This window comes from Tamandua tetradactyla, chromosome 3 (assembly GCF_023851605.1).
Source record: "Tamandua tetradactyla isolate mTamTet1 chromosome 3, mTamTet1.pri, whole genome shotgun sequence".
Taxonomy (NCBI): domain Eukaryota; kingdom Metazoa; phylum Chordata; class Mammalia; order Pilosa; family Myrmecophagidae; genus Tamandua; species Tamandua tetradactyla.
Window position 1 is genome coordinate 9,513,984 of NC_135329.1, and position 16,775 is coordinate 9,530,758.

At 35.4% G+C, this 16,775-nt stretch overlaps 1 protein-coding gene across 2 annotated transcripts in view; it reads right to left on the reverse strand.

Annotated features, from left to right (window-relative positions):
• ASXL2 (ASXL transcriptional regulator 2) overlaps positions 1-16,775 on the reverse strand; it is a 235,476-nt gene that overhangs the window by 153,279 nt on the left and 65,422 nt on the right. The window lies entirely within an intron of this gene.

Here is a 16,775-nt window from a genome sequence, read left to right on the forward strand (position 1 = left end):
GTCTAACCCACTTCAAAAAACAGTTGCAGAACCTTTATCATGTAGTATAGTAAAACTATCAAGGAGTTTAGAATTCAATGTGGATACAATTACTATTTCCCATTCTTTAATATTCTTCCCATGCATTTTTACTATAAGGAGCCATCATAAAGCCATCAGCTATGGACCCTAAGCTTCTTTTTGATATATAACAGGACTCATGAATTTGGATAACAGTGGATAAGTATACTTTTTTCTGTCAGTTAATCAAGTATTTTCTTTCTGTGTTTTCATTATTATTTTTTGATATCCCTACCAGGTTTGTGGGCTTAAAAGCAGACCTCAAATAATAATATAAAGATGGAAGCCTAGGTATTACCCAACCATTAGACTGATATGGTATCATTATTACATATTACATATTAATAAGTAAATGTTGACTTTTATTTCCCTTGCTATATATTTTTGAGTAAGGAGAAGCGACAAAAAAATTAGGGACTCTAATTGTTTTGTTTTTGTTTTTTTTTGCATGGGCAGGCACCGGAATCAAACCCGGGTCTCCGGCATGGCAGGTGAGAATCTGCCAGCTGAGCCACCATGGCCCGCCCTCAGTTTTTGATAGAAGATGAACAAAAATATATATAATCTTAAATATGATGTGAGAAGGATGGTTTTATAGAACAAAAGATATTATTTTGCTCACAAATAAATGTAGTAATACCAATCAAAGGCTACTGGGATTTCACAGATATAAATGAATTTTGCACGATGGTTCCCAAAGTTGTTCTGCAATTCTAACCCTAAAGGAGCTTACAACCTTGCTTGGGATAACAAACTGAAATCAAGAAAAGATCCTTGCTATATTACAATTTTGAGTTCTACAAAATAAAACAAAAAGCACATCTCTTTAAATGTGGGGTTAGGATAAGTTTATAAAAAAATGCATTGGCTGTAAATTAAAAACATGGGCTATAATTAACAGTGTAATCATAAAAATAGGCTTTTTCACTCACAACAAATGTACTATATCAATGCAAGGTGTTAATAAAAGGGTGGTGAATGGGAATCCTGTACTTTATGCATGCTTGTTCTGTAAACCCACAACTTCTCTAATAAAAAATATGCAATAAACAAAAAAATTTTTAAAGATTTCTTATTGACCCTTTCAGAATTCATTATAACAGCTGAGGTCTTTATTTCAAATTCTTCCCAGAAAGCAATTACACAAGTGTTGTCTGTGTTAAAAGTTTGATATGACAAATAATACGGCAAATGTACTCATCAACAGCAGGAAGAATTATGGATGTAGAGTTAGTATGATATACTAAAAAGGACAAAAAAAAATCAGAAAAAGTAAGCCTGAGTTTCTAGTTTCACTGTGGTAGTGTATGACTTTGGCCAAGTCTTACTCTCCATAAACTTTAACTCCCTCAATAACATAATGAGATGTAGCTGTAAAAGCCCAATTATCTTTTCCAGTTATAACATTCTGTGACTGAAATAATGTGACTAGTACAAAAAAAGGAGTGGGAGAGAGATGAGAAATGCAACAGTGAATACCATTTTGGGGTATTATTTGTCAGGAACATCTCGGTGTAATGTAAATCCCTTCATTTGCAAGGGATTCATGTCCAAGTCACCTGCTTGTCTAAAAATATTCCAACATTACTATATAACTAGCACTACGCCTTCCTTTCCAGGTCTTTTTCTACAACGAAACAAATGCTTTTAAACACTCCCTGACCTCTTGCAGAGGTGACAGTAAGGAATGATCAGCTTATATTTAAAGGCTAGGCAGTTGGCAAGGCTAATTGAACAGCTATATAACTTACTCTCTCATAGCAGACCTATGATAGGAAAGATTCAAATATGTGCCTGACCAAAACTACAAATTACTATATATCATGAACGCATGGGATCATTCATAAATAATGTAATTAGAAAATGCTCAATCTATGGATGCTAAATTCAGGAAAATGAAGAATCTTTGTGGGAAGATCTTGCTCCTTCCAATCTATTCATGAATAGAAAGACAAGGAAAACTAGTAAAAGAAGAGGATCTCTAGCAACGAATACTTTACCTACTTTTTTCTTCCTTCTGAACAAATTTCTTTCATTGTTTCTTTCTATTTGCTGAGTCAAGATAATACAACTAATAAGAAGAGCAAAGCAAGTTAAGAAAACTCCACTAGGGAAGAAAGAACTTTAAAGGCAATGGCTACTTAGGAAGGTTTAAAGACCCTGCACACTTAACAACTATAAAGCACGTCTGTAAATATTAATGACAGCCAGATAGAAGGGGGAAACTCGTACATCAGCCTAAAGACAGAATTAGTAATGAACAATAACAATAAAGGATTAGCAAGAATGGTCTCAAAGCATATATAAGAACTCAGTGCTTTATGTGTTATTTTATGTGTGTATTTTGTAAATGTGTACGTTCAGTTGCTCTATCTTTTATAATAAGCCACAATATCCCAAATGCACACAAATAAAAGAGTCTCTTGAGTGCTTATCTACTAAATACATACTGGAATGCTAAACTGATTAAATGCCTGAGATTTACATCAAAACATTCTGAGTGGGAGGGCTGTTTATAATTTATGCTGGCTGATGCATATTTGTTTCTGTTTGGAATTTCTGAGAAGTAAAAATTTACATTTTAATAAGTCTTTACATACATGACTTGCAAACCTAAGCCTATAACAAAATGAAAGTATATAATCACAAGCGTAAAAAGGATGCATTTCAAGATTCTAAAACCTGCCAGGAACTAGACATCAACATCCAAAACAGGTATTAAGTATTAATCTTTGAAAATAGACACCTACTCTACAGCCCCAGTTTACTGTTACCTTTTAATTCCTACCTTGCCATATATAAGCAAATCCACGTCTCCATATTTGAATACCTCTCTGCCCTTTATAAAGTTCACAACTTTTTTTGCCACAACATACCCTCAATGAATCCTGATTAATCACACATCCTCACCTTATCAATTTAACCCTCAAATTCTAGAACATCATTTTTTCTTTTCTCCTTTCTCTCACTTCCCATATCTAATCCACCTGCAATCCCTGTTCACGCAAAACAAGTATCTGAAATTTGACTATTACTTCCAGTTTCAATTACTTTAACTCTAATCCAAACCAGTATCATACTTTGCCAAGTATACTGCTATAGCCTATTTATTAGTTTTCTTAATTCCTTTGACTCCTGCTTGTTTCAGTCCATTCTTCACAGAGGAGCTCATAAGGCTCGATGTATGATATAAATCAGACTACATATGATCTCATTATTAAAAGATGCAAAAGTATGAGGTAACTGTAAATTCCCTACGAAATAAAAGGGCTCATTTAACCACGGCAATGGATTCACTTCTTGTATTCTATTTGCATACACTTACTTAACTGGTACAAAAACCAGGCTCCAATTATAGAACCAGTGAACACTGAAGTTTCTCATCTTTAGTTACAAAACAGCTATCTCAAATGGCTTATTCCAGACTATCTGTAGTAACTTCTCCTTAGAGCATTTTAATCATGACTGGAAAACAAACAATATACCAAAGTCTATTTTAAGCCAAAGAAAAACACAATGATTCTGACTTAAATTCTGTGACCTAATCATGGATGGTTCCATGAATTTAAAGCTTAATCCAATTTCATGATTTAAAATTTACTGGGACCTCTGGAGCTGGTGAAGACAGAGTAAGTTCACAACCTGTCTGTTCAGCTAATTAAAACTAAGCACTGTAGACACAATGCAAATAGAACTACTCATACAAAAACTTGTAAACAAATATTCATATCACCATTATTCATAATAGCCCAAAGGTGAAAACAATCCAAATTCCATCAATAGATGAAAAGACAAACAAAATATGGTATAAATGAGTCCTGCCCTAATTAAGATAATGGAAGAAATACTCCAGGACTCTGTGTTCCAACAGAAGTTTCTCAAAAGCAAAAGCTTTTTAACATCTCTCAAGGTTACAGAAAAAAGTTACAGGGTTACAGTAACAAGGAAAGCACAGAATTTTTTTAAAAAGCAATTTAAAAACAGCAGGAAAGCCAGGCATCCTTGCTAAGCTATCCCTTAAACTCTCTCAGGCTCCATAGAAAGCCCACATACACTTCCAGTGCAGGTCCCTGGTCCCTAAAGTAGAATAACTTTTGTGTATATACTACAGCATATGTATGTCTGAGACAGTAAGAAGGTGGCAAAAGGTCTGAATGAGGAAATATGTCACAGGGTGGCCATCCCATAACTTGCCCTGTGCCTAAAGGTGGCTCACAGAGCTATTCTACAGAACGGTGTTGAATAGTCAAACCAAGCTGCCTGGGGCAAAGGAGTACCAGTGTGGAAAATACACTGTATACTTGGGATCAGGAAGAAACACTTTTTCCTAGGGAAATGAGGACATTCCTATTCTTGTAAATGAAGGAATTCCTAGGAGCATGAGCTCATACCCAAGACATAATGCCTACACAGTAAAAATCGAAGATGCACACACTAAAGATTGGGGAGTCCCTATGTTTTTGCTTTGGGTTCTTGTCTAAACTCACTGTATGGATAAGCTCTGAAAGAAAAGCACAGGCTAATCTGTAAAGACTGGAAAATGAGTTTTCTTACTTTCGGGTTTTTAGTTGCTGTTGTTGTGTTTTGGTTAACTCCCGGCATTCAAAGAAATGTCATAACATTAGCTGGATACAAGTTCAAGGAATAGATGTCTCAGAATCTAAATTTCAGAAGTAATATGCTGAAATGTCAAAACATCTAGGTTGGAACCTCAAAGGATAGGAATAGAAGGGAGTTTCCTCAACATGATAAAGGGAATATATGAAAAACCCAAAGCTATCATCATCCTCAAGGTGTAAAAACTGAAAACTTTCCCCCTAAAATCAGGAACAAGACAAGGATGTCCACTATCACCACTGTTACTCAACATTGTGTTGGAAGTTTTAGCCAGAGCAATTAGACAAGAAAAAGAGATACAAGGCATCAAAATTGGAAAGGAAAAAGTAAACCTCCCACTGTTCGCAGATGATAAAATACTATATGTGGAAAATCCCAAAAATCCATAGCAAAACTACTAGAGTTAATAAATGAGCAAAGTGGCAGGTTACAAATAAACACTCAAAAATCTGTAGTGTTTTTATACACTAGTAATGAATAATCTGAGGGGGAAATTAAGAAACGAATTCCATTTACAATTGTAACTAAAAGAATAAAATACTTAGGAATAAATTTAACTAAAGAGACAAAAGACCTATACAAAGAAAACTACAAGAAATTGCTAAAAGAAATCATAGAAGACCTAAATAATTGGAAGGGCATATTGTGTTCATGGATTGGAAGACTAAATATAGTTAAGATGTCAATTCTACCTAAACTGATTTACAGATTCAATGCAATACCAATTAAAATTCCAAAAATTTACTTTTCAGAAATAGAAAAACCAATAAGCAAATTTATCTGGAAGGGCAGGGTGCCCTGAATAGCTAAAAGTATCCTGAGGAAGAAAAATGAAGGTAGAAGTCTCATGCTATCTGATTTTAAAAAGTGTATTATGAAGCTACTGTGGTCAAAATGGCATGGTATTGGCATAAAGATAGATATACTGACCAATGGAATAAAACAGTGTTCAGATATAGACCCTCTCATCTATGGACAGTTGATCTTTGATAAGGCAGTCAAGCCAACTCACCTGGGACAGAGCAGTCTCTTCAATAAATGGTGCCTAGAAAACTGGATATCCATATGCAAAAGAATGAAACAGGACCCATATCTCACACCCTATACAAAAGTTAACTCAAAATGGATCAAAGACCTAAACATTAGATCTAAGATCATAAAACTGTTAGAAGAAAATGTAGGGAAATATCTTATAAATCTTATACTTGGAGGTAGTTTTATAGACCTTATACCCAAAGCAAGAGAATTGAAGAAAAAAAGAAAGAAATGGAACTCCTCAAAATTAAACACTTTTGTGCATCAAAGAACTTCATCAAGAAAGTAAAAACACAGCCTACACAATGGGAGACAATATTTGGAAACAATATATCAGATAAAGGTCTAATATCCAGAATATATAAAGAGACTGTTCAACTAAACAACAAAAAGACAGACAACCCAATTACAAAATGGGCAAAAGACATGAACAGGTAGCAGTCGAAATGGCGTCGCTAGTTGGACGTGGTACTTCACTGCAGCTTTTATTCTAGACGAGGTTAGAGGTGATGGGAAAACAATTTCATCTCAAAGTAACACTGAGGATTCCTTAGAGCCATGGGAACAATTCACAGTGGCCGCCGGCCCCCTAGACCGCAATTCAAGGAAAAATATTCCACGCTTTGGGAGACGATTTACTGGGTAGTCCAGTTGCCGGAGCCAGTCTGGGAGCTGTGGAGTTGCAAATAGAGAAAGGGAACCCGAGCGGTGAGGCTGAGATTTGAGTTTGAGATCCAATCTCGACATCGGTTCCTCCACGTGTGAAATGGAAACGATGATGATATCTCGGGTTCTATCTCTCACATGCCAGAAGAAGGGACTTACTTGAAGCCCTACGACGTGGTAGGTGCCCCCCCCTCAGGCTTAGTTCTTATTTAATCCCACAACAATTTTTTTAAGAAGGTATTCTTTTTACAGATGAGAAAAGGGGCCCAATATATTTTTACTCGCGTCCATAAACTTGAAGCCAGTGCCTGGCATAGTTGTAATTGGCCTCCCTCTTTAAATATTTGTACTCTTGGTAACCACATGGGATTTGGGTAGAAATGGTCAAGTTAAAAGGGAGTTTAATATGCATTCTGCTGTTACAAGAAATAGTTTTCTATGAAAAAAATGGGATTAATACTTCCCCATGAGAATGTTGTGATACACAACAGACAAAAATTCCTTATGAATTGTGAACCACTATACAAAACGCGTGAGCTGTAGATTAGGAAGAGAAAGCAACAGCATAAGTTTCCCACTACTATTTATACGTTAGATCAGCATATTTCCCAAAGTCCAAAAAAATTGTTAAAGCTGAAGCCATCCCCTTCAAAAAATCGTGAAGTGGGGCAGATTAATCTTCAGACTCTCCATCCACCTCATTCTTGACCTGCCATTGCATTCTCTTCCATCTGTTGCCCACTAAATGAGAGGAACTCCTGTTTCAAACAGGTTGAGAAAGAATAGTAAATGAAACCTAAATAGAAGGTTTTGCTGTTTAACATGCACTCTTTAATTTGAATCTCAGGGCATCCCAGCGAGGCAGGTAAAGTTAAGGAACCCCCTACTATGGATGAGAAAATCTCACAGATATTCAATAACTCATCCAAGTTCACACAGCTAGAAACTGAAGGGAGCTGGACTTTCTTCTGACCTCCACTGTCCTTTCCTCTACAACAATGTCAGAATAAGTAACAAGGCTGGAGAATAAGTACATGTAATCCTTGTGCTTATCAGGTGCCAAGTACTATTCTAAATATTTCATATATTAACTCATTTAGTCCTTACAACAACTTTAAAAGGTGGAACCTATTATTGCTCCTAGTTACAAATGAGATATGGACACATAGAAGGAGGTTTAAATAGCTTGTCTAAGTTACACGCTTATAAGTAATGATAAAGCATTTGAACCCTAGCAGTTTGGTTCCAGAGCCTATCCTCTGGACGAGTGGTTTTTTAACTTTAATATTCAATAAAAACCACTGCAGATCTTGTTAAAATGCAGGTTTTAATTGAATAAGTCTGGGGTGGGGCCTGAGATCCTGTGTTTGTAACGAACTCCCAAGTTATGCTGCTGCTGTTAGCCACTGTATACTATCTCTTATGTACTATATATTCCCCCTCTGTTCCTGCTAACCATATTTCTTTTGTAGTCAGAAACCACATTCCCCATTCTGTCTCTTGACTGCTTCATATTCCCAGTTGTTTATAATATTCAATTTTCTTCCTTAAGGATCACCCTCAAGGAATTTATCCTCCCCCTTCCTTTATTTTTTAAATTTGTAAAAAAATTTTTTATTATTGCAACTGAATGGTACTCCTTATTTTTTGACATCTTAAATAAAACATAATCATTGTATGATATTGTGAGTTATTGATTATGTATCAAGAATGGAATGCTCATGTTAAGAATGTTCATGTTTGTATGTTGTTATGTTTAATAAATAAATAAATTTTTTTTTAGATTTTCCATAAAAAAAAAAAAAAAAGACATGAACAGATATTTCTCAGAAGAGGAAATACAAATGGCCAAAAGGCAGATGAAAAGATGCTCAACTTCCCCGGCTATTAGCAAAATGCAAATCAAAACCACAATGAGATATCATCTCAAGCCCACCAGAATGGCCATTATCAATAAAACAGAAAATGACAAGTGCTGGAGAGGATGTGAAGAAAGAGGTACACTTATCCACTGTTGGTGGGAATGTCAAATGGTATAACCACTGTGGAACGCAGTTTGGCGGTTCCTCAGGAAGCTAAGTATAGAATTGCCATATGACCCGGCAATACCATTACTAAGTATCTACTGAGAGGACAAGAGGGCAACGACACAAATGGACATTTGCACACCAATGTTTACAGCAGCATTATTTACAACTGCCAAGAGACGGAAACAGCCAAAATGTCTATCAATAGACAAGTGGCTAAACAAACTGTGGTATATACATACGATGGAATATTATGCAGCTGTAAGACAGATTAAAGTTATGAAGTATGTAACAGCATGGATGGACCTTAAGGGCATTATGCTGAGTGAGATTAGGCAGAAACGAAAGGAAAAATACAGTATGGTCTCACTGATGTGAACTGACATTAGTGAATGAACCTGGAGAATTTCAGTTGGTAATAAACACTATCAGGAGATAGAAATAGGGTAGATGTTGGGCAATTGGAGCTGAAGGGATACAGATTGTACAACAGAACTGATCGTACAAACTCAGAAATGGATAGCATAATACTACCTAACCGTAATACAATAATGTTAGAACACTGAAATGAAGCTGAATATGAGAATGTTAGAGGGAGGAGGCCTGGGGGCACAAATAAAATCAGAAGGAAAGATAGATGATAAAGACTGAGATGGTATAGTCTAGAATTGCCTAGAGTGTATAATGATAGTGACTAAATGTACAAATTTAAAAATGTTTTTGCATGAGGAAGAACAAAGGAATTTCAATACTGCAGGGTGCTGAAAATAGATGGTAATTAGTACTTCAAAACTTAAACTTATGTGTGAGACTAAAGCAAAAAAATGTTTATTTGGTACAAAATTTATATTTTGACTAGTGCAGTTCCTAATATGACTTATGTAGATAGCTTAATTGAACACCATAAGTACATGGAAGCTTGAGTAGGGCATGAGATTTTGTAGGTTTGTCCAGAGGGATGCCCCAATAAATCTCAGAGTGATTTCTACAGTGAATAGAAAAGTATTTGCAAAGCCCCCTTGCACGAATGGTGAAAAAGGGGGAAAACTCAAATTCCCAAAGTACAGAATTCTTGATATTCTCACAAGCAGTGGGAACAACCAAAGCAACAGGTGGCACCCTCAATCTCGGGATTTGTTCATATGAAACTTAATCTCGCAAAGGATAGGTTAAGCCTACTTAAAATTAGGCCTAAGATTCACCGCCAGAGGACTTCTTTTGTTGTTCAGATGTGGCCTCTCTCTCAGCCAACACAACAAGCAAACTCACTGCCCTCCCCTTCTCTACGTGAGACATGACTCCCAGAGGTGTGGACCTTTCTGGCAACATGGGACAGAAATCCTAGAATGACCTGGGACTCAGTATCAAGGGACTGAGAAAACCTTCACGACTGAAAGGTCAATGAAAGGGAGTGGTAAGTGATCAATGAAAGGGAGGGGTAAAGGGTACTGTATGTATGAATTTTTTTCTGTTTTCTTTTTCATTTCTTTTTCTGAATTGACGCAAATGTTCTAAGAAATGATCATGATGATGAATATACAACTATGTGATGATATTGTGAGTTACTGATTATATAACAAGAACGGAATGATCATATGGTAAGAATGTTTGTGTTTGTATGTGGTTATGTTTCATAAATAAATTTTTAAAAATTAAAAAAGAACGTATGTTATTTTATTAATAAAAATATGCTTTCAAATGTAGAAAAAAGAAAAGTCTATGTTGGAAACATGCAAACAAACAGGTAGTGGCCCAGGCACAGGAGAAGATCAATGCATTAGAAATCATTAACAAGGAGGGCATATCTGGGACATACCAGACAAGACTATTTTAAAATTGTCCTAGATATGCTCAAAAAGAGAAAGAAAAAATAGACAAAAGAATAAAGGACACTAAGAAAACAAAAGATGACTACAGAATATCAATAGAGAGATGGAAAGGGACCAAACAGAGCTGAAGATCATAGTACCAGAAATTCAAAATTCCTAGAGGGATTCAACAGCAGAATGGAACTGGGAGAAGAATGAGTGAACTTGAAGATAAGATAATTGAAATCATTCAGTCTAAGGATCAAAAAGAGGAAACAATGAAGAAAAGCGAACAGAGTCTGAGGAACCTGTGGAGACAAATCAACCATATATACATTGTGGGAATCCCGGGAGAATAAAGAGAAAGAAGCAGACAGAATAAACAAAGATACAATGGTTGGAAACTTCCCAAATCTAATGAAAGATATGAATATACACGTCCAGAACACTCAATGAACTTCAACAGGATAACCCCAAATAGACCAACACTGCACCATGCTATAATCAAGTGGTTTGAACACCAAAGATAGAGGCAGAGTTCTAAAAGTCACAAGACAGAAACAACTTACAAGGGAGCCTCAATAAGATTACATGCCAAATTTCCCTCACAAACCATGGAGTCAAGAAGGCAGTGGGATGACATTTTTAAAGTGCTGAAAGCAAAAAAAAAAATGCCTAACAAGAATTCCATATCCAGCAAAACTGTCTTTCCCTTTCCTTCTCACACAACATCCATTCTGCAGCCCACAGATCAAGGAATCATTTAGATTTTCAAGTCTTTTTTTGAAGAAATATATTTTGTAAGGTTCTAGCTGCCAGAGATAGTGATTTCTCTGATGGATCTAGACAAAGTAAACTGAAAACCTTCTGAAAAATATTCACCATTCTACATGCAATTAATAACATCTGATTCATGGGAGAAGGTCAAAATATCAACATTTACAAGAGTTTGGAAGAAGCTGATTCCAACCCTTGATGTGCTCAAGACTTCAGTGGAGGAAGTAATTGCAGATGTGGTTGAAACAGCAAGAGAACTAGAATTAGAAGTAGAACCTAAAGATGTATCTGAATTGCTGCAACCTCATAATAAAACTTGAGTAGATGAGGAGTTGCTTCTTATGGATGAGCAAAGAAAGTGATTTCTTGAGATCCTGGTAAGATCCTGTGAACATCGTTGCAATGACAACTTTTATACACACTATGAAACAAACAAAAAAAATATGTGACTTGCTTTATTATGATATTAGCTTTATTGCAGTGGCCTGGAACCAAACCCATAATATCTTGGATGTAAGCCTGTATTGATAGCTAATGATAGCCATTTACCACAAATGCTTCCCTTGGAGAAGAACTGAAGTATAAAGCCAAATTTACCAAATTCATACAACTGCACAACATGATTCAAGAGTAACACAGCTATAATAATGAGAATGGGTTTCCGAATCAAACTCAATAAGCAAAATCTTTGTTCAATTAATAATGTAGCTTTTTAAAAGAAGAAACTATCTAGAAAAAATATGAGTAAAGGCTTACAGAATATTTTTTAAGATTCTAATACCACTTCAAATTGGAACAAACAATTTTGTGTGGAAAAGTGCACCCTAGGGAGCGCTCTTTGGCTACTTATGTTTACAGAGGCAGAACAATTAGGCCATATATTTTAGCCATGTTAAAGATGTCACTCAACACCAACAACACACTAAAAGAATTATACATCATGACCAAGTAGGATTCATCCCAGGTATGCAAGGATGGTTCAACATAAGAAAATCAATTAATGCAATACACCACATCAACAAATCAAAGCAGAAAAATCACATGATCATCTCAATTGATGCAGAGAAGGCATTTGACAAGATTCAACATCCTTTCCTGTTGAAAACACTTCAAAAGATAGGAATACAAGGGAACTTCCTTAAAATGATAGAGGGAATATATGAAAAACCCACAGCTGATATCATCCTCAATGGGGAAAAATTGAAAACTTTCCCCCTAAGATCAGGAACAAGACAAGGATGTCCACTATCACCACTATTATTCAACATTGTGTTGGAAGTTCTAGCCAAAGCAATTAGACAAGAAAAAGAAATAAAAGGCATCAAAATTGGAAAGGAAGAAGTAAAACTATCACTGTTTGCAGACGATATGATACTATACATAGAAAACCCAGAAAAATCCACAACAAAATTACTAGAGCTAATAAATGAGTACAGCAAAGTAGCAGGCTACCAGATCAACATTCAAAAATCTGTAGCTTTTCTATACACTAGTAATGAACAAGCTGAGGGGGAAATCAAGAAACAAATCCCATTTACAATCGCAACTAAAAGAATAAAATACCTAGGAATAAATGTAACCAAAGAGACAAAAAACCTATATAAAGAAAACTACAAAAAACTGCTAAAAGAAATCACAGAAGACCTAAACAGATGGAAGGGCATACCGTGTTCATGGACTGGAAGACTAAATATAATTAAGATGTCAATCCTACCTAAACTGATCTACAGATTCAATGCAATACCAATCAAAATTCCAACAACTTATTTTTCAGAATTAGAAAAACCAATAAGCAAATTTATCTGGAAGGGCAAGTTACCCCGAATTGCTAAAAACATCTTGAGGGAAAAAAACGAAGCTGGAGGTCTCGCGATGCCGGACTTTAAGGCATATTATGAAGCCACAGTGGTCAAAACAGCATGGTATTGGCATAAAGATAGATATATCGACCAATGGAATCAAATAGAGTGCTCAGATATAGACCCTCTCATCTATGGACATTTGATCTTTGATAAGGCAGTCAAGCCAACTCACCTGGGACAGAACAGTCTCTTCAATAAATGGTGCCTAGAGAACTGGATATCCATATGTAAAAGAATGAAAGAAGACCCGTATCTCACACCTTATACAAAAGTTAACTCAAAATGGATCAAAGATCTAAACATTAGGTCTAAGACCATAAAACAGTTAGAGGAAAATGTAGGGAGATATCTTATGAATCTTACAACTGGAGGCAGTTTTATGGACCTTAAACCTAAAGCAAGAGCACTGAAGAAATAAATAAATAAATGGGAGCTCCTCAAAATTAAACACTTTTGTGCATCAAAGAACTTCATCAAGAAAGTAGAAAGACAGCCTACACAATGGGAGATAATATTTGGAAATGACATATCAGATAAAGGTCTAGTATCCAGAATTTATAAAGAGATTGTTCAACTCAACAACAAAAAGACAGCCAACCCAATTACAAAATGGGAAAAAGACTTGAACAGACCTACCAGAAGAGGAAATACAAATGGCCAAGAGGCACATGAAGAGATGCTCAATGTCCCTGGCCATTAGAGAAATGCAAATCAAAACCACAATGAGATATCATCTCACTCCCACCAGAATGGGCATTATCAACAAAACAGAAAATGACAAGTGCTGGAGAGGATGCGGAGAAAGAGGCACACTTATCCACTGTTGGTGGGAATGTCAAATGGTGCAACCACTGTGGAAGGCAGTTTGGCGGTTCCTCAAAAAGCTGAATATAGAATTGCCATACGACCCAGCAATACCATTGCTGGCAATCTACTCAAAGGAATTAAGGGCAAAAACTCAAACGGACATTTGCACACCAATGTTTATAGCGGCGTTATTTACAATTGCAAAGAGATGGAAACAGCCAAAATGTCCATCAACAGAAGAATGGCTAAACAAACTGTGGTATATACATACGATGGAATATTATGCAGCTTTAAGACAAGATAAACTTATGAACCATGTAATAACATGGATGGACCTAGAGAATATTATGCTGAGTGAGTCCAGCTAAAAACTAAAGGACAAATACTGTATGGTCCCACTGATGTGAACGGACATTCGAGAATAAACTTGAAATATGTCATTGGTAACAGAGTCCAGCAGTAATTAGAAACAGGGTAAGATAATGGGTAATTGAAGCTGAAGGGATACAGACTGTGCAACAGGACTAGATACAAAAACTCAAAAATGGACAGCACAATACTACCTAATTGTAAAGTAATCATGTTAAAACACTGAATGAAGCTGCATCTGAGCTATAGGGTTTTTTTTTTTTTTTACTATTATTACTACTTTTATTTCTTTTCTCTATATTAACATTTTATAGCTTTTTCTGTTGTGTTGCTAGTTCCTCTAAACCGATGCAAATGTACTAAGAAACGATAATCATGCATCTATGTGATGATGTTAAGAATTACTGAGTGCATATGCAGAATGGTATGATTTCTAAATGTTGTGTTAATTTTTTTTCTTTCCGTTAATAAAATAAATAAATAAATAAATAAATAAAAGATGTCACTCAACAAATGTTTTTAATTTTTTTTTAAAAACTGTTTACTGGTAAATAGTACAGATATTAACTTTTATTATTTACTAACAAATGATTTAATGACAAAATCCACAGTTAGAGCATCTATCTTTATTATCAGTAACACATAACTTTTTTTTATTAATTAAAAAAATTAACAAACAAAACATTTAGAATCATTCCATTCTACATATATAATCAGTAATTCTTAATATCATCACATAGTTGCATATTCATCATTTCTTAGTACATTTGCATTGATTTAGAAAAAGAAATAAAAAGACAACGGAAAAAGAAATAAAATGATAATAGAGAAAAAAAAAAACTTTATGTACCGTCCCCCTTACCCCTCGCTTTCATTTACCACTATTTCAAACTGAATTTATTTTAACATCGAGTAACACATAACTTTTAAGATCCAATTCATTCATTTTTTAAAATCTTTTTATCTTTTCTCCCTCCTATGGACTACTGCAAGCCCTTTCCATGTTTTCTTATCTCATTTGTCCCAAAGAGAAATAGGCTACTTTCAGTAAACTCCAGAATGCCTCTGCTATTCTCTCTGGCTACTAGTAAGTTCACCAGAAACCCTGGCCTAAGCCATTTCTCCTTTCATGGAAACCCAAAAATTTGTGTATCTTCTCTTCCCTATGACTCTTATTGGAAACTCTAAACTGTCCTTAGGAGGGGTACATGTAGGTGTAAAAAGAATTTAACAGAACACAATTATACAATTGTTGTGAGAGGACAAATTTAAGGACATTTAAGGGCATTTTTTGAAAAGTCCTAATTTTTTTTTTAAAGGATGCATGTTTCTAAATAATTCATTCAGAATTCCATTGTTCAGGTAAATGAGTTTTTAAAGATCTTACTACCTATCTTCTTAAAGAGACCTGAATCTTTCTCAGCCAAGAGTTAATCAGTTGATATTCTCACAAGCAGTGTGGACAACCAAAGCTATAGGCTGAGTCCCCAGTCTTGGAGTTAGTTCATATGAAACTTAACCCCACAAAGGATATGTCAAGCCTACTTAAAACTTAGGCCTAAGAGTCACCCCCAGGAGAGCCTTTTTTGTTGCTCAGATATGGCCTCTGTCTCCAGCCAACACAACAAGCAAACTCACCACCCTCCCCTGTCTACGTGGGACATGACCCAGGGGTGTGGACCTTCCTGGCAACATGGGACAGAAATCCTAGAATGAGCTGAGATTCAGCATCAAAGGATTGAGAAAACCTTCTCGACCAAAAGGGGGAAGAGTGAAATGAGACAAGATAAAATGTCAATGCCTGAGAGATTCCAAACAGAGCGGAGAGGTTATCCTGGAGGTTATTCTTACGCATTAAGTAGATATCACCTTATTATTCAAGATGTAATGGACAGGCTGGAGGGAACTGCCTGAAAATGTAGAGCTGCGTTTCAGTAGCCATGTTTCTTGATGATGATTGAATAATGATATAGCTTTCACAATGTGACTGTGTGATTGTGAAAACCTTGTGTCTGATGCTCCTTTCATCTACCTTGTCAACAGACGAGTAGAACATATGGAATAAAAATAAATAACAGGGGGAACAAATGTTAAAATAAATTTAGTTTGAAATGCTAGCGACCAATGAAAGGGAGGGGTAAGGGGTATGGTATGTACAATCTCTTTTTTTTTTCTGTTTTCATTTTGTTTCTTTTTCTGTTGTCTTTTTATTTCTTTTTCTGAATTGATGCAAATGTTCTAAGAAATGATCATGATGATGATATGCAACTATGTGATATGGTGAATTATTGATTATATATGTAGAACAGAATGATCATATGTTAAGAGTGTTTTTGTTCGTTTGTTGTTAAATTTTTTTTAATTTAATAAATAAACAAAATTTTAAAAAGTTAATCAGTTGATTTTCTAATATATTTTAAAACCAAATAAAATATAGTATGGATTAATCAAAACTAAGCAAGAGTCTTCAAAATGTGGAAACAGAGGGATAAAAGAGAGAAGAGCTGGAAACCATGTATTAGGATTTGAGGAATGAAAATAAACAGAAGCAGCACATCTTCAATAAGCATAATATTGGCTTAAAATCCGTTGATCTAACTAAAAACTCTAAAGATTATAAGACTAACACATCACTGCAGAGAGAGAATAAGCTTATAATTATATTTTGAATGTGATCTTTCAGTCACTGATAACTTCATATATTTATTAACAAGTAGATCTTCCATACCTGCGATATGCCAAATAGC